Source organism: Taudactylus pleione, unplaced genomic scaffold (assembly GCF_031769625.1).
Source record: "Taudactylus pleione unplaced genomic scaffold, aTauple2 ptg000016l, whole genome shotgun sequence".
Lineage (NCBI taxonomy): Eukaryota > Metazoa > Chordata > Amphibia > Anura > Myobatrachidae > Taudactylus > Taudactylus pleione.
Genome location: NW_028284418.1, coordinates 22,770,317 through 22,796,075, shown reverse-complemented (window position 1 = coordinate 22,796,075; position 25,759 = coordinate 22,770,317). Strand labels below are relative to the sequence as shown.

The 25,759-nt window shown below is 42.1% G+C and overlaps 1 protein-coding gene across 1 annotated transcript in view; it reads left to right on the top strand.

Moving 5' to 3' along the window:
* The window catches only part of MMD (monocyte to macrophage differentiation associated), a 74,110-nt gene that overhangs the window by 5,781 nt on the left and 42,570 nt on the right, over nt 1–25,759 (top strand). The window lies entirely within an intron of this gene.

Genomic DNA, 25,759 nt, shown 5'->3' with positions numbered 1-25,759 from the left:
GATTTGAGCAAAGCTGCATACACACATATAAGGGCAGACTCTTTTCTGGGAATGCGCAGAACCATTTTACATAAATCCAAATCTCTATACACACCATAGTTGCTAATTTCACCCTTGAGTCTGATGTATAAATCTATGAATTTTATGGATAAAAAAAAAATCTGTATTTGAAAAAAATGTAGTAAGTCTCCCAACAATATGCATCGTCTGTTAATTTCTTTTGTTGATAAATGAATATCAAACTCATTAAATTGCCTGGTTATATGAACAGACTTTTGTTTGATAAATAGGGACAAATTGTGAATCACCAGATAAGCAAAAGTTGCAGGACTTAAAAAAGAAAAAGAATAGATTTTTTTTTTTTTCCTTAACGTACATATATGTCTGAGTAGTAGTAGAAATTAAATTCACCTAGAATGGTAATGCAACTGAAATTCACTAAAACAGGGGTCGGGAACCTTTTTTCTGCCGAGGGCCATTTTGATATATATAACATTATTCGTGGGCCTGGTGCAGGCCACGCCCCTCCATGTGATGTCACACAGGGGTGAGGCCACAATCGATGGTGATTACATCAATGCCTGGAGCATCCTAAGGGCAGCGGTGTGACCGTATGAAGCGTCCAGAGGACGCTTCAGGCGGCACTGCTGCATAGATTCTGGCTGCAGGGTGCCATTCTAGGCACACTTCTAGCCAGATGAGGCTCAGAGGGCCAGAAAAAATTATTCTGGGGCCTTGTACGGCCCCCGGGCCTGAGGTTCCCCATCCCTGCACTAAAACATACTCTGTTGGCTTTATAATATGCCATTCCTGTCTTCTATAAACATGAATCCGGAATAGAAGGGATGTCGCCATCAGGTGCTATTTTTCCCATGCTCCTTTTGCAGGTTGGAATTGTATCTCAGGAATGGTGATAGATTCAGATGTTGGATCCCTTCACTGCTAACAGTAGAACCAGGGAAGGAAACTGAAACAAATTGGTATATATGGATTTTTAGGGGTAGAGTTGGGCGCTAATGTAATTCGGGTTATTCAGCATTACTTACAGCCCATAGAAGAGTGTAGGAACCTGCTATGTGCAGTGCCAGATTAAGGTCCACATGGGACTGGAGCTAAAATTTATGAAGGGCCTATTGTATGTTGCCATAGGGGGTGTGACTAACACCGTGGGGGTGTGACTGAACTGTGGGCCTGATTCAGAGATGAGATGGATTGCGGCTCTGCAATTTCGTCCATCTCGGATGCAAATACAGAAGGAAATGTCGGACACCTCCATGTTGCATTTGCATGATCCTAGCGCTGCAATCGAGGTCGCACCCTGTGGTCACCATCGGAACATTCGCGATTGTTGTCCCTTTGGCCAGGCTGTGGTAGCTGAAGCTTACCGCAGCCTGACCGGGTCCTGGAGACCTGCAGGGTCAGGAAGTCTGCGTCCATGGATGCAGACCCTGACCTCAGGAGTCCCAGAAAAGGTGACACACCCCAGTTTCCGGGAACGTTGGCTGTCACTGCACCGCCCGCCCCATATGCTTCTGCCTGTCAATTAGGCAGAGGCTTCGGGGAACTCATTGCAATATCATGGGCAGAACTGGTCCCGTGCACGCACAAAGTAGGAAACATTGGAGATGTGTGCTATCCGTCATGTTAGCGAACATCTCCGATGTTTCCTTCTCTCTTAATCCATCTCTAAGTCAGGCCCTGTGTCATTTAATGTTGACAAACCATACAAATAGTATCTGTGTGTGTGTGTATGTGTGTGTATATACATCACATCACATCTTAAACTACCTGAATTTGGGATCCTCCATTTAATTTCATAGCAGTCCAAAAATCTAAAAGTCTGCACATTCTGTACCTTTTGCAGGGACAGCGCAGGACCGCAGTCAGCTTTAGTTGTAACTCCTGGCTCAGGGGTAGCTGGACGGGGTCTCGACGAAAGGGAAGCCCAGGAAGCTTTCACGGAACTCAGCTGGGGCTGAGCCACCTGAGCTGCTCATTGACTAGTGTGGCCGTGGCATGCTTGAGCTGGCACCTAGGCAATGTCACACGGTGCATAGGAGGTGCTGAGTATGTGGCGCATGGAGGGCTTGTGAAGCTTTCCCAATGGGTGCCGCCATTTCTATTATGCACCCGGTTCCCTGACCCTTTGCAGATAGGCGAGGCTTAAATAGATGGAACCTCGGACGACCACAGAGAGGCTGTGTAGTGGCAAAAATAAAAACTTCTAACTCCAGCAGATCCTGTGGGCTGCGGGCCTAGTTTCATGGGTGGCCTGGAGCTGCAGCTCCACCTGCCCCATTGTTAATCCGGCCCTGGCTATGTGTGCAGCCGCATATCGGTACCTCGCACTTCCCGATGTGTCCTCATACATATATCATTGTTGAGCCTAACGATACTGAATTAGAACCTCTATACACTCCTTCCTATACCTTCTAATATCCTGCCTATACCTTCTAAGGATGACGCTAATTTGCGTACGCAGTCATACAGTAAATAAAGACTTCAGACCTGGAATCTGTGGTTCCAAAGCACAAAGTATTATTCAAGTAAAAGTACAGTCAGTTACACGCTATTGATCCAAACACAATCCGGCGCAAAGGAATTATACAGACCCAAGTACAGTATACATACGCAGCGCTTCCGGACCAGATGTTAGGCATCAGCAAGAATCCCCTCGTCAATCGGCATTCAGCACGAAGACTAAGACCCAGTGTTGGAGCACACATATTTATACCCCCCAGGAATAGACAACACAATAGAGAAGTTTGTTGCTGATGCCATTGGTTCCCAAGGGGGATGCATCTGTTACAGAGCATTTAACAGGCTGATTCAAATAGACCCAACCCAGCCTCTAACAACTGGGGGTCTCTGGATTCCCGCCTCATGTTCATATAATATACATTTTGTTGCTTGAAGTCTCTGCGGTCCATAAGTTGAGAATGCATGATGCGATCTCCACACCGATGATACCGGAATACTGTGGAAAGAGTACACATCAGTACAAAACCAAACACGTCTTACTTATCATGTATAAAACCTTAATTACCAAATAATCTTTATTTCACAGCATTTATACTAAATGAACAAACTTAAATCTTAAACTTTAAAGCTTATGGAACCTTGTATGTGAATATGTAATGTGTGAGTATGCGGGGTTTGATATAAGGACGCTAGTTAACTTGGGACAGATGCGTGCGCATTAAGCTAATAAACAGCGTTTTCATTCAGGGTCTTATGCATTCGCTAATATGCGACTAGTTAACAGTGCAATTGTGCGTATTAATGTGTATATGAGAAATAGTGAAAGATGCAATCGCATGGTGCTAATAGTAATATCGCCATATGTACTTAAATGTGAATTTATCTAAAATGGCGCTTGGGCGGCCATTCGCAAAATGGCATCTTGCGATCTCATTTCCAAGATGGCGTCTTGCGGCCAGTCGCAAGATGGCGCCGCTGCGATTAAATTTTAAACTGATCTTGTCTCAGCCATTAATCCAGCTTCGACAAGCCATATAGCGTAAGAAGCCTGGCACGACCCACATGTAGCGATTCCCACACTGCATACTTTTTCCGCTATTTTGTGTCTTAGTAACTACGTGCTGAGGATTCAAGGAGGTTTGTTGCAAAATAACTGATATAATCGTAGATACAGCATAACAATGAATGGCGGGAGTGATTTGTATTGGACCTATACACTTACTGCATGCTTTTTCCTCAATTTTGCATCTTAGTTCGCTGGTAGTGGACTGGTGTTTTGGCGCGGCTAAGTCCGTGGCATGCTAAACGGGGTTATTTGGCACAATTTGAAGATAAGTGTTTGCAGACACATCTGTAATTGAATCCCCTTTTAATGTAAACCTGTATTTATTTGCTGAACTCTCTTGCATATCTACTGTATACCAGTTATATTTCACTTTTACTATGATCACACATTGTATATGCAGCCCTGTTACTGAATCTTTATTTGCATCTTTTTATATGTTAGATATTTTTGAATGGTGTATATAGACTATTGCTGGCTAATATGTATCAGGAATAGTTTCTGAATGGTAAGCTGTGCTCTGTATATGCATTAGATAAGTAGTTTCATGTGTCTGGAGAGCTTTTACCAGATGTCTCTAGGGTTTGAGGCAACCTCAAGTAACCTTTGGCACACTTGGATCATTGAGACTTGACACAGGAATGTCAGGTTTCCTCATCAGCTTGTGAAAGAAATATTCTGTATTGCACTGTGATTTCCTTCATCAGGAAAATATTTGATTTTCTTATTAAAGTAGCAAAATCATATTTTATTTAGTAATTGTAAAATAGAAAATTATGCCACACACTGCTTTGGCTTGTACTGTGTTCCACTCTTGGCCATTTAATGGAACACTGTGCAGACCACTTAAAACTTTGATCACTAGCAGCATAGATGGTGTAATGGTTAGCATTACTGCCTCACAGCACTGAGGTCGTGGGTTCGATTTCCACTACGGCCCTAACTGTGCAGAGTTTGTATATTCTCCCTGTGCTTGCGTGAGTTTCCTCCGGGTGCTATGGTTTCCTCCCACACTCCAAAAGTATACTGGTAGGATAATTGGCTCCCAACTAAAATTAACCCTAGTGTGTGTGTGCGTGAGGGTAGGGAATAAGTGTGTGTATGTATGTGTGCATGTGATAGGGAATTTAGCTTGTAAACTCCACTGGGGCAGGAATGGATGTGAATGGACAAATATTCTCTCTGTAAAGCGCTGCGGAATATGTGTGTGCTATATAAATAACTGGTAATAATAATATAATGATCACAGGGGCCCTTCACATGAGCATGACGTGTCACAGCTTTGACATGTTTCAAGGGTTCCTTAATGAACACCTTTTCACAGAGGACACTTGACATATGTGAGGTCTTCATAACACTCAAAAAAATGGTCCTGGGTCAGCAATTAAAGGAGACATACAGCCGTGGTGCCAGGATCAACAGTGTATAGATAGTCATTAGGTCGACAGGGTCAAATGTTCGATTATGGTGCCCAGTAACTCTGAATTCCCACCTCCCCTGCAGCACAATATTGTTTTGCCAATGTGCAAAATTGCACCTTCTGCTTAGATTACTCATCACTCTTGAATTAGCATGTTTTTACGTAACCCGAACCTTAGTAGTTCCTTGAATTATCAGATAGTGGTCTCCTTTGAACATGCTTGGGTCTGTTCAATCCTGATCTATTCCATGCCAAAGTTGAGCATGGTGCTTTCAGCCCCTACTCGTCTGATTCAGGCTCGCACTACTCCAGAGAACTAATTAGCTTACCACTGCAGTATCTTCCAGAGCCTGTCTGTCATCATTCCGATGGTCTACCAGCTTGTTGTGACACTAGGAACAGCTACCATCGGTTCCAGTGTGAGAAACATCTCCCAGAGAAACATTTCTCATGGCACCTTTTTGTAAATCTATGACACTCTTTCCAGGTATATTGTATTTCAGATTTTCATTTAGAGTTACTATCAAATTCGGTTATGGGGTCCAGGAACTCTGAATTCCCACCTCCCCTGCAGCACAATATTGTTTTGCCAAGGTACAAAATTGAACCTTTTAGCTGAGATTACTCATAACTTTTGAATTAAAATGTTATTACGTTACCTGAACCTCAGTAGTTCCTTGAATTATCAGACAAGGGCTTTCCAAATAAAGGTAATTCCCCTCTCATTGGGCTGAATGCAAGTGGAACTTACCCATCATTTTTAAATATTCCATGTGGCTTTTCTATTACAAATGTTTACTGTTTAGTATATATAGTGTCCCAAAAAGATCTTGCGATACCCGAGGTTCATTGTTCTATCCATAGGCTCAATTCAATGCAAAAAGAATGGAATAGCGCCAGGAAGGAGCTCCCGGTGCTATTCAATTCAGCGCGCTGTTAAGTCCGACTGAAGGGTTTCTTCTCGCACCCTCCTTCCCAGCGCTATTCAATTCGCATTGAATTGAGCCCCATGACTGCTGTGAGCACAATCCCATTGTTAAGGTGCACTAAGTACTGAGATTAGGAACTAAAAACTTTAATGGAGTGGCGATCAGCTGAAAAAAGACAAAGTAACGAAACCCAACAATAGATAACTTTGGGAGGGTACGTAGGCATTCTGTATTTAAGTGTGATTATGCCCTTTGTTCATTTGATTGTGTAACCTTGTTGGCACCAACTAATCTGCAGATAGGTCAACATATTCTATCTAATGATTGGTAAGTGTATACACACTTGACAATCGTGCTGGTGATGTGTCTGTGCAGATAGCGCTGATGTCACAACTAGGTGGGCATTTCAATTTGTCTGCCCAGTTGAGCTGTCACTCACCGCTGGGTCCCTGCAGTATGTGTACAGGCAATCGGCAGGTCATCCGTACACAACAGCAGATGCGCAGCAGATCGGATATGTCTGTGAACGGCATCTTTCACAGACATTTCCGCTGTACACACCAGGCGATGCATTATAGAAATATCGCCCGTTCAATGCAACAGGCAATATATCTATCAGTGTGTACCCTACTTAAGAACCAGACTGATCCCTTTGAGATAAGCTCCACTAATTGTGCGATGGCAGAGGTTGTCCCACTTAAATATTGGATCCTTAAAGTGAAACCCAGATTGGACATAAAAAGAGTCACTTTGGTAGCAAGACTTAAATAACAAGACTGACTGGGGATTATGGTTCCTACAAGAACCTTGGGGGGCAGAGATGGTTGGTAGGGAGTGAGGGACAGATGGGCTAAGACCGGGGAAGAGGGGGAGAGAGATCAAGCACACCAGCTAGCGACCTGGCGAATGACTGGATCGTAATAGTTTAAATGATAAATGACAGTATGGCAATGACAAAAGTTAAATGTATTAAAATACAGGTAATTACATTGTGGCAGTGGGTCATTTTCTTTATTGTTTGCTGATTAATCAGGAAATGTTTTAAATATTTCTGATGCTTTGTACTAGCACAAAGGTAACCCCACACACACTTATTGAGTGCCAGCGAAGAAAATTATATAGTAGATTCCTTGTCTTGGTGAAAAGTAAGATAAACTAAACCTGTATTTAAAATTAAATAGGATTAAACAAAAATATTCACTATTGTTTCTCTGTATGGGATTACTCCCACACATGAATTACAGCATATAATGTTGTGGAAAAGAACAGAATTTATTTTTTAATGAGGCGGGATTATCCAAAATCTGGCCACACAGCAGCAATTATTGGAGAATTTATGGCTATTTGCATCCTTTGTGGATTAAATAAAATATATATCTTTTTTTAATGTATTCCTTATTTGTCTTCTGTATGTTTTCAATAAATATACACATGGTTTGTCACAAAGGGGCAGATGTATTAAGCTCTGAAAAGTGATAAAGTGGAGAGTGATAAACGACCAACCAATCAGCTCCTAACTGTCATTTTTCAAACACAACCTGTAACATGACAGTTATGCTGGCCATACACTACTACGACCAGCATAAGATAAGATTCATCTTACGATTCCCTTGAACTCTCCGGCAGCTCCCTGGTAGTCCCGGCCACACGATTGACACATGATGTACATGCAATCTCACGATACGATGCATCGTGCGTCTGACATCCGAGCGGCGTCATTTGTTATAAGTGAGAACCATCCGTACATATGTGTGAAAAAAAAAGAGTGTTGTATAACAAAAAAAATAGGATCTGCGGGAGGGCGCATCGGATCGTATCCTACTTAAAAAATACACTATTTGTACACGATTCATTGTATGACGCGTCGAAAATAGGGCAATCGGCCCGAAATTGTGCTAGTGTATGGCCAGCATTAGGAGCTGATACCCCCATACGTTCCTTCCGGTCAATCACTCTGCGATGGGTCTGCGTAGTAACTGCGATCGCAGTCCAGATCACAGTGGAGAATTCGCGCATGCGCACTGGGATGCATGCGCAGAACGCAACAATCAGCCGATTGCGTGCGTAATCGCAATAGCGATCCTTGCTGAATCAGGCCCATAGTTCCTTATTATACAGGGAACATGGAAACATGATTCTGTGTGGGAGGAAGGATGGGTGGAGAGGGCACTGAAGACTCGGAATACTACATGAGGGCCATTCTAATAAGCAATACAGGTTCAAGATGGCAGCAAAATCTTCTGTGATACATTCTCATAGTTTCAACAGTTAACTTAAATTTAAATCAAATCAGTTTAATATCTACCGTAAGCAATAAATAAGATCTTCAAAACACAATAGGAGTATACCTATTTAAATATGTAATTGATTACTTGGCAAACCTTTATACAGATTCTGGGGCACATGGAACAGATGTACACTCTGTAGGTGATACTTTGCAAACTTATATTGTCATAAGCTGTTACAAGAAAGAGTGAGAACCCGTGTTAGGTAGTTTAGTGACGTCACCATTGTCACCATCACAGTAGAGCCTTATCAGTGAGCTCCTTAACTCGATTTAGTCAGCCTACCGCCGCACGGGATGCCGGCGGTTGACATCCTGGCACCGGAATCCTGACATCATTTGAGATGTAGATGATGGAATCCTGACTGCCAGGATCCCGAACGTAAGTATAGCAGGCCGGGTTACCTGGGGGGAAGGGTTAGGTTTAGGCACCACGGAGGCAGGGAATTTTTTTGATAAGCAAAAATAGATTTTGGCGCCCCTTACTGTAATAAACGATATTATACACAGAAAAAGTAAAGCACTATGGAAGCAATTCAATTCAGCAGGAGTTGAATAACGCTGGGAGCGAGCTCCCGGAGATATTGAAATCAGCGCACTGTTTAGTGTGACTAAATATTTCTTCTCCCACCCTCCTGAGGGTACAAGGAGAAATCCGACTAAAGTGCCGGCCATGAGGTTGTTTCCTGTCTTAGCGCGGCGCTAACAACCATGCGGCCGGCTGTTTAGTCAGAGAATGCCGGTTCTTACAACTAAACAACCAGGTTAAGTCACAAGAACCGACATTCTCCGACTTCACTGCTTCCCATCGGTGTAAACATTGCGTAGAATTGAATAGCTCTGGAAACTCCCTCCCTGTGCTATTCAGTTTACGCTATTCATTAAGGCAGTTTTTCATAAAATTATGCAGAAACTACAGTTTCTGCATTATTTTATGTGTCACCACTATGAATTAAAAGCCTAATGCAGGAGATTTCACAGAAATCTCCAGCAAAAGGCTAACTATCGGTGCAGATCACAGTCTCCATTATTATCAATGGGGACTACGATCTGTCCCCTATGTTCCAACTCCGTAAAGCAAAGCTTTTTGCCGTTTGGACCCACTGGTTTACTCTTAGATCGCTGTCCCTGCTTGTTAACTTTAGTACATATCCCTCGCAGTATGGACTTTTTTTTAACAATTACACCCTTAATTGTCAGCCACTGAACCCTCACCTGTACAGTAACTTTCCTAATCGCTCCAGACAGGGCACAACCTATGGGTCACATTGTCATACACCTTGCAGCCCAAAGCATGCACATGCAGAGCACGTTGCCTGCATAGAAAAAGACCTACATTGTGCATGCAGCCTTATCCACAGGTTTAGTGCACTCAGTTCTTAGATTGTTTTCCCAATATTCAGCAGTTATTACCAACATAATCATTCCCCTCATTGCCACCAGGTGCCTATACACTTCCATAGAGCACAGCACACTGTTCTCCATCTAACTTATACACACTGAATGTAGAGGTGAAATACAATCTTACCTTGTGTATGAGCCAGCCCAGCAGTGGTGGGAATAAAGCTCCTACAGAACCACTCTCCTCACCATCGGGGCTCCTCCTACAGCAGAGGTGACATGAAAATCCAGCGCTAGCACATCCCCTGCAAGCGGCCAGCTCAGCCAGTGGGAGGGAGATGGGGATAGGGCCGCCCTGCAGGGTTCATGTGGCTGCTGTGTGTGCAGAAGACACCTCTCCTCTGGTCCTCTGGACTCCATTTAATCTGGTACAGAGAACCTGGCCTGCCGAGAAGCGCCACCTACCGCCCTGGCGGCTAGCAGATGCAGCAGTCTCTTCCGACTCCTAATTCTTAGGTCCAGGCTCCACTGCAACCCCTGGCCACAGCACATTGCGAGTACGACATGTCATCACGTCGCCAGCCCAGCATGTCCCCATACAAAGCAAAGGAGCCAGACCATGACCCTCTCCTAACACAATGGTGCGGTGCAGGCAGCTGTGTCAGTGACACAGTCTGACTGCCACCCGCCTGTCGTTGGCTGGGTCAGGGTGCCCTCCTCTATATGGCGGCACATTCAGCCACGTAACCAGAGTATATATACAGCCATGGCCAAAAGTTTTCAGAATGACACAAGTATTGGTTTTGACAAAGTTTGCTGCTTCAGTGTGTTTAGACCTTTTTGTCAGATGTTACTATGGTATACTGAGGTAAAATTACAAGCATTTCATAAGTGTCAAAGGCTTTTATTGACAATTACATTAAGTTTATGCAAAGAGTCAATATTTGCAGTGTTGACCCTTCTTTTTCAAGACCTCTGCAATTCGCCCTGGCATGCTGTCAATCAACTTCTGGGCCACATAGTGACTGATGGCCGCCCATTCTTGCCTAATCAATGCTTGGAGTTTGTTAGAATTTGTGGGGTTTTCTTTGTCCACCCACTTCTGGAGGATTGACCACAAGTTCTCAATGGGATTAAGGTCTGGGGAGTTTCCTGGCCATGGACTCAAAATTTTGATGTTTTGTTCCCTGAGCCACTTAATTATTACTTTTGCCTCATGGCAAGGTGCTACATCATGCTGCACAATACATTGTAAGAAAAAACAGAGATGGCTATTGGTGTTAGAAACACATCATAGATAGTTTGTGCCAAAAGGAATAGTAAGCATAAATATATATCCCAGGCTCGGACTCTGTCAATACAGAGCAGGGTAGTGCGGCCGGTGCCATCGCACAGGGCACCACAGGTCAGGGGGCGCTGTTTGGTCCTGTCAAATTTCTGTTTATTATCATTCTTGCTTGTAGCTTCCTCTTATTTAATCCCCAGCATCTCCTGGCCTCTCCTATCTCTTCCCTGGCCCTTCCCCATGAAGCCATGGCCCATTTTTGGGTGCATTATGTCCCTTTAAAAAATGAGGAGGGCGCCAATGCTCTTTCTGGCACAGGGCACCAAAAAGTCTAGTTACGGCTCTGATACAGAGTATATGTTTAGTTCATGCCCAAAAGCAAAGAATGTTAATGAAAGATTCTCACAGACAACTCCATAAATTGATTTGTAATGCGATTAGTATTAAGCATACATGCGTCCAGACTTCAGTTCTGTTGCTATAAGATAGATGTTAGTATTTGCCCAGAGTGTTAGTAGGCAGTCCAACAAGCAATTAAAGCTTTCAGATCCCTTTTTATGGAGACAGGAACCAGTAGGGTTGTTACCTTAGAAAGTTCAGGAACACAGCCTGTTAACTTATTTGTCCTGTACTCACAATTCTCCCGGGAGATGGAATGAGTGTTAACGACCAGCTGGCTCAAGATAATAGAGTTTTACGTTATTCTCCGCCTCCGTTTAGGTTCAGCGACTTCTTCAGAAGTGTTAGTATTCATTCTGAATCATCCGGTTTTTATCCAGGAGACCGGCGTCTTGCGTATGCGCCGTACGTATCAAACAAAGACTCATTTTTGAGGGGGATCACGTGGTTGATTTTCGGCAACCTAATAGGTTGTCTCTATTTTAGTCTCCCTCTTGAAAGAGTCATCGCCTTCATGCATTCCGGCTGGGTATTGTTTGCGTGTCATGTCATCAAACAGCTGATCTTGTATATAAATCAATGTGGCACCCTGCGCATTCCAGTGTACTGCCACATTCCCGGAGAAAGATCGGATATTTTACATTTATTAGAAACCATGTTATTGCAGCTTTATTTAGTATAAAAAATATACTAATTTTATAAACCTGTCACTCCTTTTATATACATTTATAAAAATGATAAAAAAAATGGTTAAAAATATATAAAAAAAAAAAGAAAATAGAAAATTAAAAATAATATAATGGTAAATAATAAATAGGAGGTGAGTAATAGATGTCAATAGCTAGCATATCTTAAAATATATAATTCAGTTTTTATCTTACTACATATTCATTTAAAATCACACATGTCATGGTGTAGTGCATCGGGTCACTATAGATTATACATAGGAGCATAGTATAACATCACATATAGTAATGTTCCTTATGATCATATATATTAAACAGCTTAAATTAAATTCTCAAGGGATAGTTCAACCTCTATTAACGATATACCAGGAATGGCTTACGAAAAAAAGGTGAGCAATAAAAATGCCTAAAATTAAACTACATTAATATATCTCATGGAATCCAAACATAACTTCAGGAGACAGAAAGAGGGATATAATAAACCATATTTAATATTAATCAGTTGGAGAATTTGGAATGATGTATACATAATTGTAAGAAAAAAAAACATATTAAAGGGTAGACTATATGTTCTATATTATAACATGTGAAGTGGCCTAACATAATGGGCATAATGCCCTGGTCCAAAGGGACCTTCGGTAACCTGGACAATCATCCCAAAAGATATTAACCCATAATTGAATCTCAACCTAAAAACGGACATTAGAATATTAATTATAAATACTCATTATTATTATTCCATTTAAGGTAATTACTAATAATATAGTTCATATAGCAAGATCACATGTAGTCACTATTCAAACATTATTCAATTCAGACCACCCGGTATTAATGTGCCTAGCCTATATATCCAATAGGCTTCTCTTTGACAAAGTGTTCTAAACCTATCACCTCCGCGACATGTAGCTTTAATCTGTTCTATCGTCTTTATTCTCAGATCTTTTAATTTTAGGCACTGGGTGACATGTTTTGAAAGTGGATGTGGCTTTATACCTTTTAAGAATATTTCTGCGATGTTCCATAAAGCGTGTGTGTAAGGACCTTGTTGTTCTGCCAACGTATTGGATACCGCAGCCACATGTAATAAGGTAAATCACAAAGGAGGAAGAACAGTTCATAAATTCTCTGATTTTAAAACACTCCTTATTCACACTTGAGGTAAAATCTAGACTTTTTTCTCAGCTTGCAAACATGTGCCGCATGTGGTTTTTCCACATCTGTAGAAACCTGCTGGCCTTGTAGGAAGCCATGTGTTCCTCCCTATTTTGTGTTGGGCCTCACCCTTAAAATGATGACTGCACGTGTTTCCTTTGCAGGTAACCATGGTTAACAATGATTTCAAGCTCCACCCTCCTTTTAAAGCTTCCAGTCTATTATTCTAATTCAATCAGCATGACAGAGTGATCTCCAGCTTTGTCTTCGTCAACACGCTCACCTGTATTAAAGAGAGAATCACTGACATGATGTCAGCTGGTCCTTTTGTGGCAGGGCTGAAATGCAGTTAAAATTTTGTTTTTGGGTTTAAGTTCATTGTCATTACAAATAGGGACTTTGTAATTCATCTGGTCACTCTTCATGACATTCTGGAGTATATGCAAATTGCCATAATAAAAACTGAAGCAGCAAACTTTGTGAAAACCAATACTTGTGTCATTCACAAAACTTTTGGCCATGGCTGTAGAACCAGCCCTGCACGGGAGGTTTAGGCACCACTGAGGTGCGCTAGGGTCAGGCACCAAGAGGGGACGCTTAGGTTTGGGCACTAAGGGGGAGGGTTAGGGTTAGGCACTAATAGGGAGGTTTAGTGTTAGGAAGCAGGAAGGGAGGGTTAGGGGGTAAGGCATAAGGATTAGGATAATTACAAAGCCCCTGTCGGGATTGTCAGCACCAGGGTGCCGCTGTCTGTCTTTTGACAGCCGGCATCCCGAATGTCGGTCTCCCATACTCAACCCCTATAACTCAGCTAGTCACCAGCAAATTCTGAGATCGCATATCATATGCCGCTAGGAAGCGCAGCTAGCAATGGGGACCAATGTAAATTTACCATGAAAATAACAGAAATGAATTGAAAACATTTTTGTTTTAGGTAGTGTATTTTTTTTACTTTAGTTCCCCTTTCAACAACATATTTCAAAATGAATAAACCTGGCATTGCATTATACTCATCCATAGATTAGACCCCTATAAAACATGTTTTACCATTTTGTAAGCAGTGACTAATTTTTCAATTAGTCAAATCTAGCATGTAATTCTCCAACTATCATATTTTTCACAAATCCAATTGGGTGAAGTGAATGAGTGTATTCTTTCTTATGGTGCGTACACACTACACGATATGCTCCCTGAGCGATATCGTGTAGTGTGTCCCCGGCAGGCTGTGCTCAATGTCGTTCATGACATTGAGCACAGCCGCTGAACGATATCATTAACGATATCGTTCAGCGCCGGGCTCTCTCCCCCATTCCATAACATGCAGCAACCTGACGAGGTCGTCAGATTGTGCTGCATGTTCAGGCGATGGACAATGTCGGAAACGACCAGCGGGAGTGCGCATCGCTGGTCGTTTCCGACATAAGAGTGCACGATTTGTGCACGATTACTGAGCGATTGCACGATTACGATGTCGTAATCGTGCAGTCGCTCAGTAATATCGCCCAGTGTGTACCCACCATTAAAGTAACCTTTAGAGTTTGGTATCACTTGGGGGGTATTCCATTAGCCCATCTCGGAGAGACTGACAGGAAGTGTCGTTTGTGGGTGGTGACGGGGGGTGGTAGGAGAAACGCAGGCATGCCAGTGTGTGTTTGCCGTTGCAGGGGTGTGCATAAATTAGCCACTGCGATGGCATACGCAGCTTGAGCTCTCACTGCATACAGGAAAGTTAGCAATTTAGTTGTGGGGTCAGACCTGCCTTAAATGTGCGAGTGGCTCCTATGTACTTCGATGTTACTGATGTTTTGGCTTGATTGTAAGGTATTACGGATGTGCGAGAGGGGAATTGGGTGTCTATATGTTGTCAGTGAGAGTGCTTTATGATTGCAATTATTAGCATACTTTCGCAGCAAAACTGTGTGCGCGATTACTACCGCGATCGCAATAGCGATCCTTCCTGAATCAGGCCCTGCGTGCAACTGAGTCTCTGATTCTGTATACGAAGTGCTACAGTGTAGCGGACGCAGCTTTTTGCATTCCAAGTTCCGTTGTGGTTCATATACAGACTCAGGTGTACACAGATATACAAGTGTCACATATCAAATTAATCAGCACAGTCTGCTGGTGCGTCATAGTCTGACTTAGACGCATTTTTGGCAAAAAGGAGGCCCAACGCTAGCATAGAAGCACGGGACCTGGCGGAACACTTACTCCAGGCAAGTCTCGATGTATGAGGACACATCTGTATACTCATCACTACATGCTGCCTAGAGAATGGCTAGTTTATCAGCTAGCAGCAAAAGGTTCCCACTTGTTGTCATATGTCTGTAGATAAAGTACCTTACAAGTCCATACTGGGGCTGCTGCACAGCAGAGTCTGTGGTTGGGTCTGCCTAGCTGATAATAGATGTGATAACATAACTACGTTTGGTGTCCCGCTCTCATTTCATTGCTCTATAAAGTAAATCTTTTTTTTGAAGTATGAAACCTCTATCTACTAAATGTCTATTTTTCTCACCACTTTAAAGTCCCTCAAAATTGCTAAAAATAACAAAAAGGAAATAACCGGATTTAACAGTCCCATCTATAATCATAAAATGGGGATTATCTTTCAGACTCATACAATTTTCCATCGATTTTTAAAGAAAAAAAAACATGGTTCACATTTAATGGCCTATTCATTGTAGGCCTACTTGTGGTTACATCTTGTGAGCAGCATGTTAAAACCCTGTTGAAATGAAGCAATGCTGCTCTAGCCACCAGCGGCCATTGACGGGGCATTGTGGACACCGCCTCCCCCACTTACCACCGCAACCTGTATCCGCTACAAAGTCAGTGTCGTTCTGGGGCATGAAGGCCCACCAGAGGAATGCAGTGGTAGGAACCCATGCCTAAAAAGCGTAGTTAGCTAACTAGCCAGCCACCATAGAGACTTGGCTAACCATTAGAGAGTGCTAATATCAGTAAATAGTGATAATGCACAGACGGTGTAATGGATAGCATTACTGCCTCACAGCACTGAGGTTGTGGGTTTGATTCCCACTACGTCCCTGTGTGGAGTTTGTATATTCTCCCTGTGCTTGCATGGGTTTCCTCCGGGTACTCTGGTTTTCTCCCACGCTCCAACAATTTTCTGGTAGGCTAATTGGCTCCCAACAAAAATTAACCCTAATGTGTATGTGCGTGTACATGTGATAGGGAATATAGGGCCTGATTCAGACCCGCTCGCGAGCGCTGAGCGCTCGCAAGCGGGTCGATGGTGCCCTAGTGCGCATGCGCACAACGTAGGGAGCGACGGGGAAGCCGTCACTCCAGGTCTCGTACCAAAGGGGGCATGCTGTCGATGTTGATTGACAGCACGCCCCCTTTGGTGGGCGTGCCAGGGGCGTGGCTGCCAGACGGAGGCGTTCCCATGGGTCCGGCCCCACTGACGTCACTAGTGATGTCAGTGGGAGTGATTTTGGCTCTGATAGAGCCAAAATCACTCCAGGGCTTGCGGTTACCGAGACCCTACCGCAGGGTCTTGTCACAAGCCCGATGGTCGCGATGGTCTTGACCATCGCGACCATCATCATGGACACTCACATAAGCTGTGAGTGGTAACCCACAGCTGTGCGAGCGTCCAAGAGGCCGCTCCAAGTTTAGGTAGGAGGGCCCTGATTCAGAGCGAGCGCTCTGGTCAGAGCGTCCGTTTCTGAATCAAGCCCATAGATAGTAAACTCCACTGGGGCAGGGACTGATGTGAATGGCCAATTATTCCCTGTAAAGCGCTGCAGAATCTGTGTGCGCTATATAAATAACTGATAATAAATAATGTACCAGATTGATAGTGTTTGCACTGCAGTGAATTCACCATTGCCCATGGAATGCAACATTATGTAACATAAATAATAATTATCACATGATGGTGATCCTGTCTATGTATATCACATTAATGCACTGTACATGTAATAGGGGACCCCAGTCAGGGCCATATTAACAATGGGGCAGATGGAGCTGCAGCTCCAGGCCTCCACATAAAAATAGGCCCATCAACATGACATCATGATTACCCGGATGCCTAAGTGGCCATAAATGTTAAGTATTTAAACAGTTTTTCTAATCACTCCTCCCCCCCCCCCCCCCCCAAAAAAAAAATTAAAGAAATGCAATGTCTCTGTTTCTATGTAGTTAGGAAGACATAGGGGTATATTTCCTAAAGTGAGAGTTTTTAGAAGTGCAGTTGTTGCCTATAGCAACCAATCAGATTCTAGCTATTATCTTCTAGAAGGTGATTTTTTTAAATGTTAAGTAGAATCCGATTGGTTGCTATGGGCAACATCTCCACTTCTAAAAACTCTCACTTTATTAAATATACCCCATAGTGTTCATAGTGTAGAGGGTGTACACACCAAGGTGACTCTGAACACACTCACACAGCACCGATCACAGCTCTTGACCTTCTCAGTATAGGCCTTTGAACATTTTCAGCTCCAGGCGCATGTGGGCCTTAATCCGGCCCTGACCCCAGTACGCCCGGCCAGTGTCTAAAACTCAATGAGAACTGCATTAGGTCTAGTAAAGGAGAGCTACATGCCAATGTAAATAAAATTTGACTATCTAACCTATTACGACTGGGATGACTATATAGGTTAGTGAGTGAATGCAGAGCTATATTGCCATTCCAATCACTGGCAGGAATTCTGTGTTATGTTAAAAACTACAGCCAAAAAGAGGAGGGGACATGACCATCCACTTTTGATTGGCAGGAGGGCAAATCATGGTGTAGTTTCTACATAAATGAGCCAAGCATTCATGTTCATCAGTAGCCCTGCTCCACCAGGTTACTGACCCTCTTATAGAGTAATCATGTATAATTCAAGCATACAATCTGGAACCTGACCCTTAGAGGAGGGGTGGAGCCCAAGGATTTCCCCTGTACCCCTGTGGGCCAGTCTGACCTTGCACTCAGATCCCTTCGTAGTTGCACTGACATATCTCTCTACTCCAGTATCCTCTACTTATCAACTTGGAATCCACCCAGGACAAGTGCTTTGAATTTGGCAATGAAATCAAATACATTTGCACCACTGCTGAGGAATTCTAGCTTTAAACCTTTGTACTGGTTTGGAAAACGTTTAAATAACTCAAGTCTCTAGTTTGCATATGTTCTAGAAAAGCTGTCATTTGCATCACATTATTTGGATAAGTACTTATTTGCCAACTGAACAATGGGTTCTTGTACTTTAGTTCTACTTCTCGATCATTAGTTGTGGATATGCAAAATATTTTTACATTTTACATCCTGTCACACATTTGCAGACATGAATGAAAAAAAAACAAGTGACTGTACTATGTTGTAATACAGCAATTCAAGCTGATATGTTGCCAGTCTCATCCGCTTCCTCACTGAACTGACACCAGTTTGATGTTGGGTTTAAAAAAACAATCCCATGGGCAAGTTTTAGAGCAGAATAAATTAGCATTTCAGCTGGACCGCCAGCTTTAAATGTGTCTATGAAAAAATATTTGGCCTGTTTCCCACTTTTGTTTGATATATTTAGAGGAGTTTCAAAAAGTTTGCATATATTTTTAAAAATAGCATTTGCGTTATAGGACAAAGCATTAAACTCTTTGATTGTTTGTTTGTAAATTCCTGACTTATTTGTGAAGATTACTCCATAACATGTTTATATATTGCTGAGACGAAAAATACATATATAGGTGATGCGCTAATTAAAAAGAGGTCCCAATGTGGCAGAACAATCAGTCAGAATACCATCATTCAGATTTCTTAATATTTAAAATTTTAGAATGCACATAAAACATCATACATATAATATAAAAACATTATATTCTTAAAAGCTTAAGATATATTACTGACACAAATAAATAAAGTCTATAAGGTTACAAATGCCAAGTGACTAAAAATCCATAGCAGTTGTTAAACAAGAAAAAATAATTTTTTTTTTGTTTGCTACTATATATTTTTTAGAGTTTTAGAAACAAAGTTTCTGTAAGATAAACTGACGTGCTGGATGGAAAGGATCCTCCTAGAATACACGTTTTATGAGCTGCTGCTCCAATTTGAATGTATATAAGTTGCAATATTAGAACATCTTTAGCCCATACATGCTTTTCCAAGGTGATCAGTGTTAACTACGGTTGGGCGTTTTACTCACAGCCCTACAGCCCAAGGAGGGACCGAGAACCTGCTTTGTGGTCACGTCTCCCGGCACTTTGAGATCTTAGTATGCGGCAAAGTAATCCAGCTCCGGCCACTCTCCGACCAGGCACCGCCTCCATCTCTCTGGGTCACCACTACACCAATGTGCACAGTCCACCAGTAAATAAAGATGGTTTCCAATCAATAAGGAGGGCTACAGATGTCACTCAGCAAAGTCCTTTTGTAAATCACAGGTAATTGATTCTGAGACGCTTTCAGGTCCGAATGCGGCCACTTCTAGCAAGTTTTAGCAGACTCCACATGCACTGCAGAAAACGTATGCATCTTTGTGTATCTCCAGGCCATTCTGTGTCAGGCAGATATCAGCCATTTCTCTCCTTTATGAATCAACTTGGCAGCTGGACATATGCATGGAAAACAGGGCCGTAATTAGGGGTGTGCAAGCGGTGCCCTCGCACAGGGCGCAGGACTCTGGGTCCGGCACAGTTGCTGCCTCACGGCCCTTGCTTCTAGCTAGCAGGGTGCCTGGAATGGTACCCAGCAGCCACGATCGCTGCTGCAGTGCCTCCACCAGCCTCCTTTAGATGCTCCAGTCTGGCACTTTGCAGTTTGTACCGCCGCATTGAGCGTCCTCATGGAGCTCTGGGCAGTGCTGCACTTCCTGGTGCTCATGGAGCACTGAAGCCCTGTTACGCCACTGGCACGGAAGAGAACGGACATTTGGGACTGTTGCCAAAGTTACATCGTATATTGAGTTGTGCAAATGTCGACGGGATTCCTATTTCGGACATATCTTCTGCACCCAGCTTTTGAAAGGTGAACGTACCAGTACCGGTGATGACGGCTCTAGCAGACTGAAAAGCTGTGTGGGTGGTGCATTTGTAGAGACCCATGCAACTCATAATACAGGCAGATACTTCTATGGGTTGGGTACGGAATGCTGGCGATGAGAATCCCGACGGTTAAAATACCAACATCTGCCACTAAGTACGCTTACCCAACCCCTACCCCTGATCCTCCATCCCCGCAGCCTGACCCTAACCATCCCCCCTGTAGTCTAATGCTAACCATCCCCCTAGTGCCTAACCCCCCCCCTTAACCTCAACACTTACCGTCAGGATGCTGGCACCTAGATTCTGACTGGTGTTGGGATTCTGGCGCCAGCATCCTGACCGCCAGGATATAAACTACATCCCACTCCTATTCGCATTCCGTTTGCAATTCATCAGTATTCCAAATGCAGCCAACTAATAATAATCTTCTATATTCATAGAGCGTGATTCAATTCACTGCGATGTTGAATAGCCCAGGGAGAGAGCTCCTGGAGCTATTCAATACAGCGGACTGTTATGTCAGAGAATGTTGGTTCTCGCGACTTAACCTGGGTGTTTAGTCGCGAGAACCAGCATTCTCCGACTAAAGTGCCGGCCGAGTGGCTGTTAATACCGCACTAAGTCGAAGAACAGCCGCGCGGCCGGCACTTTTGTTGGCTTTCTCCTCGCTTCCCAGAAGGGTGCGAGAAGAAATCCTTTAGCCCGTCCAAACATTGCATTGAATTGAATAGCTTAGGGAACTTCCCCCTGGGGCTATTCATCGTCCCATTCAATTGAATCGCCCCCACATATATAATTTGACACCAATTGTGGGTTTAGTCAATCATTTGTAGTAGTGGTTTTAATAACCTAAGACAATCCTTGATTTTGGAGCTGTGGAAGTAGTCCTCTAATGGCATGTTCTACATTACTGTTCTAAAGATTTAATGATAGAATCATTCATTATTTTTGAGATAATAGGGCTTTATTTTGGCAATAAATAGTAAAATAGGTTTTATATGTGTTTGTACAAATGTCTTAATTTAAGAGTAACACTAGCTGAAGACCTTTCCAGTTACAAATAAAAGTGAAAGCATTTCCCTTTCAAATAGAACCGAAAATTATGCTGCTTTGTATAAATGTATGTGTAGCGTATAGGCAGGTAATATAAACCTGTAGCCAGGCATGTGTGTTCATGCTTCACATCTGCCCACACTGTGAGGAATGGTAAAAATCTTTTCTGTAACATATCAGACAAGTCTATCTTTTCAACAGAACTTCGCTTGGCTTGGCGTCTATTCTCTCTAAACCAGTTTGTTGAAATCTAATACAGTATTACAGCTCAAAGACCAGCCTTCATTTAAGAACAAAAAACAATGTGAAAGACAACTGCACTCACCAAATGTATCCTATATTCAATAAACCGTCCACTCCTGCTTTTCTAGTAGACATACTTCAAGCTGAGCATAGCCACAATAACAGCCTAAAATAATGGTTAGCCTTAAACAATTTCACTGTCCTTGTTATTATGTCAATTTACCTATTTGTACTCTAGTTTGGGGTTGTTTAATTTTGTGTGACTTCCCTAGAAATAACCTCTAGATATAAATGAATAAAGTAAAATGGTCTGGTGTGCAAACAGAATTTTGCATCTTTCCCCTCTAAAAATAATTTGTGTTTCTTTAACATTGTTTTTCCTTAGGGTTCAAACTGCTGTACAGATTTTATGCAATTATCATGGCAACCACAGTCATATGACATGATGTAGTGCACAGAGAATCTTTTGTAGAATAGAGTTCCCCTCTGATCCTCTGCCATCACATGACTACCAAGGAGCTTGGTGATTGACTGGCTCTTACTAACAGATCTGGTAACACATCAGTGGGGCAGAAACCAAATGTTTCCAGGAGAGAGACACTTCATTGTTTTTCTTCCTTCCATTGGAGCAATATAGCCTAAATCTACCCACAGACAAATGTTGCAAAGGGAGCAGTTATAGAAGCACCTCCTGAATAATGAGCTTCTTTCTCATGTTAAAAAGATACAAAACTTGCTTTAAGGGAAAAAAAATTCTGTGGAATTGTACCTTTAAGCAGTCTGCATTTTGTAGTCTTATGTGGCCATATATTTAAGATCGGCCAAAGAGCTGTGCTTATTTTTCACTTGCTTTACAAGGAAAAAAAATTGTGTGCGGAGATGGTTATATAAGGAAGAAAGTGTTAATTTCATTTAGGAAAAAAAGCATAGTATATTTACAGTCACTGCTTCTGGACTTCATTAGTTGCATGTAAATCATTTAGAGCGGATCTGTTCACCTGGGTTTTGCAAGTGTCTGCTTTACGATGTGACTTGGCTTAATGGATCTTTAGAACAATGCTATTCAATGCTTTAGTACTGAAAGTACTTATATCTTTCCATGAACTGCTGCCTCGTACAGGCAATGTGTTATTCATCCAGTTGCTATAGTTACCACGTAGGATGGAAGTTGTTACATCAAAGCAAATTGTCAGATGTTGTGAATTGTTTTAGATGTCACGGAGGGTGTATAATTTCCCTTTGTGTCATCCATATGTCATCTTACATTTTTAATTCAAAACACCTCTGGGTGTGCTTATTTTACAGTAATATAGTATATGCAGATTAATAAAACATATAGTCTGCTCTGTATACAGTTCACACAAAAGGAGTAAAGAGAACAAAACGTAGTACATAAAGAACCTCTAGAATGCATACAATGCAGCGTGACAATGGCATATGAGTCAAACTAAATAAGATCTCCAGTCATGCCTCCTGTCTTCTCAGCAGACATCCAGTTCCATCAGGATTGTCATATTGTGTATCTATACCATTTATGTAATGATTGATGGTGATGTGGTCTGAATTCTAACTGGTAAAAAGTATCAAGTAAATGTATGGAGGAATTTATTATAAAAGGTTTCAATCTTATATGTTTTGTGGTATCACCGCTACTTTAGAAGTATGAAATAATGTTGGTGTGAGCTGTCCCTTGGTAATACAATAATAGGCACATAAACAAAGCAGCCAAAGTTGCTGAAGGAATCACTTGTCCTCAAGGACTTTGCTGGATAATGGATTGATCAGTTTAAAAAAAATAAAGGTACAGTTTAACAGCCTTGGAAGTGGCCATGGTTGATTATCACTTGGTCCAGGCAGCAAAGAGGCATAGAATAACTTGCCCTCTGTTGGCAGGGTATGCAGAGGTGGTAACCTGACTGCTGATCCTTCTGTTGCAGCTTCTATAGTATTCCCCAACCTTCTCAATCATTTCTGCAGTGGTTGCTTATTCATTTTGAGTCTGTTTACCCCTATAGGTATCCCTGTTTGACTTGGACTAGGTCAGAGCCAATAACCATATCACTCTAAATGGCACTACACTGTCAGCACTGCGATCACGCAGATCCCTGATGTAGTGAGGACAGAGCCTAATATAATACAATTATTATTCCACCACTCTCCACTTATTTCATACACCTCTTGCCACGGGATGCAGTCAGGATACCGGCAGGCGGGATAACGACACTTCTCTCCTGACATGGTATTAAAGATGGGTGTCGAAATCCCGATGCCTGTCATTAGCTCCACTATGGAATCCCGACACCTGGCATACCGAACAAAGGTCAGCCACCGGCATTACATACTGATTCCCTTGCCACCACCAGTGGAAATAAAAAGGGCCACAGATCCCTAAACACTCTTTCATAATTGTGCAGTCTCTACAGCACAAGCTAGCACTCAGTTAGTTGATCTCCCCCCTGCTTCTAGCAATAATGATGGTTATAGTGTAACCTTAGTGATGTAATAGTTTCTTCAAAGACTGGGTTCTGGAGCATATATGAAAATAGACTAATAAAGTAAGACTTTATTTACTAAAAAAGGAGTATAATGCTTTGTTGCAAAAATGATTTCAATAAAAAGGGTTACAGAATACATAGACAAATGTATGTTGCAATTTCCAAATATAATGGAAAAATTAAACAGAATTACACTCTGCTTATTCTGGGCCAGGTGGGGAATGACAGGAAATGAAGGTCCAGCCTTCAGCTTAGAATTGTTCCCCCAAATTCTGACACAGAGCAAAATGCTCCCATACCAATAATCAACTTTACCGCACCCCCATAGTGAAGTCATGACCAAGTCCCTGATGACTGGCCGGTTAATAACACCGGGTCCATGCAGGACCACCCACGTAACTTTTAACCGAAGTACAAATAATTGTACATAATTTCCTGTGTAGTAGCCACATGGAATATGATATGTTCACCTTAATATCTATTATTTAAGCTATCAAGTGATTGTAAACAATAGTTAACTGGTGTAATTTTTAGACAAAAATTAAACTTTTGCTGTAACTCTGATACTTACTAGATTTTTTTATCTTTTTTTTTTTTTTTGTATGAAATCCTCACATGCCTAGTCATTATTCTGAGTTGTTTTCAGACTGTTATCCCACAGTAGATAGAAGAGAGAAAAAAAAATTGGGTCTGGAAAACACCCCATAGGATGGGGTCAATTACAGATATTCGTGCGGTAATTCCGAGACCGCTGTTTCATGGGCAATTCAAAGGGCTGATCTGCGCACCAACTGTAGTAATTGACAGATACCCCAATTTCTTGTCGTGACAAGGTATAAATGATATTTATTAGACAAAAGTTTGACACAATTTTTTTGTTATATGTAGTAAACCAATGCTGCAGTAAATAGTATAGGCAAATAATTAACAAAATGGATACAGATGTAGGAAAATAACTGATTCAACAGAAAATAAAGGTTATTCGATAAATTTCAGATTCCTGTGGGAGTAGTATGACTGTCTGTTAATTATCCCCATGTTCCCTCTCTGAAAAATACCCGATTCCGCCCTACTGCTCTGGGATGTGTGATTAGTTAGATACCTCATTTCTTCCAAACCATACATCCCCAAATCACATCTAACCAACACACAAACATCAGGTATTTTCCTGTGATTTCTGAAACTCCCAGTTAGACATATTCATTTTAAGTCAGATAACATATTCTTCTGGTCTTTGTTCTTGCTTGAAGTTTGAACACAGCTTTTGGTCAGACGGCTGTTTCAATGCCTCTGCTGGCTTTCATGTACAATCTAACCAGCTCCCAGACATCTATAGGCAGACATGGATAAAATGGCTTTTTTTTTAATCCATCTCCTGTCCAGTTAATTGATTTTCCTGCTCACAGGATAATATCATCGATGTACATACTAATAAAACTACACAAGCTCCTCCTCAGGCTTCCTGAGTGGGAGTAAAACTCCTATTTATCTGTGTGGGCAGAATTATAACAGAACCTTAAAAGAACAGAACTTGCAATAGGCCCTGATATTCCTATAATCTCTACATGGACACTGGTCCTTTCTAACAGATCTAAGTATTTTATATGATTGCATAGATCTTAATGCTATTTATTAATGGATTAGTTTAGTTGCCAGTCAGCTAAACATATTTGGTCTGTGCCATCAATAAATTATGTTCTGTTCTTTACCAAGCTTTGAAATACATAAAATAAAAAAACACACTATACCATTCTAAAGCTTGAAAAAAAATCCAATCGTTAGGATCAGTAGAAAACTTATCCTGGGGACCCTACGCCACTCCTATTCCAGCTGGCCACAGCCCTCGCATCCCGGGACCAGGTTTTCACTGCAGGTGTGAAGGAACTAGTGAGAAGGTCAGAACGCATCATTTGTACACTGATTCTCTGC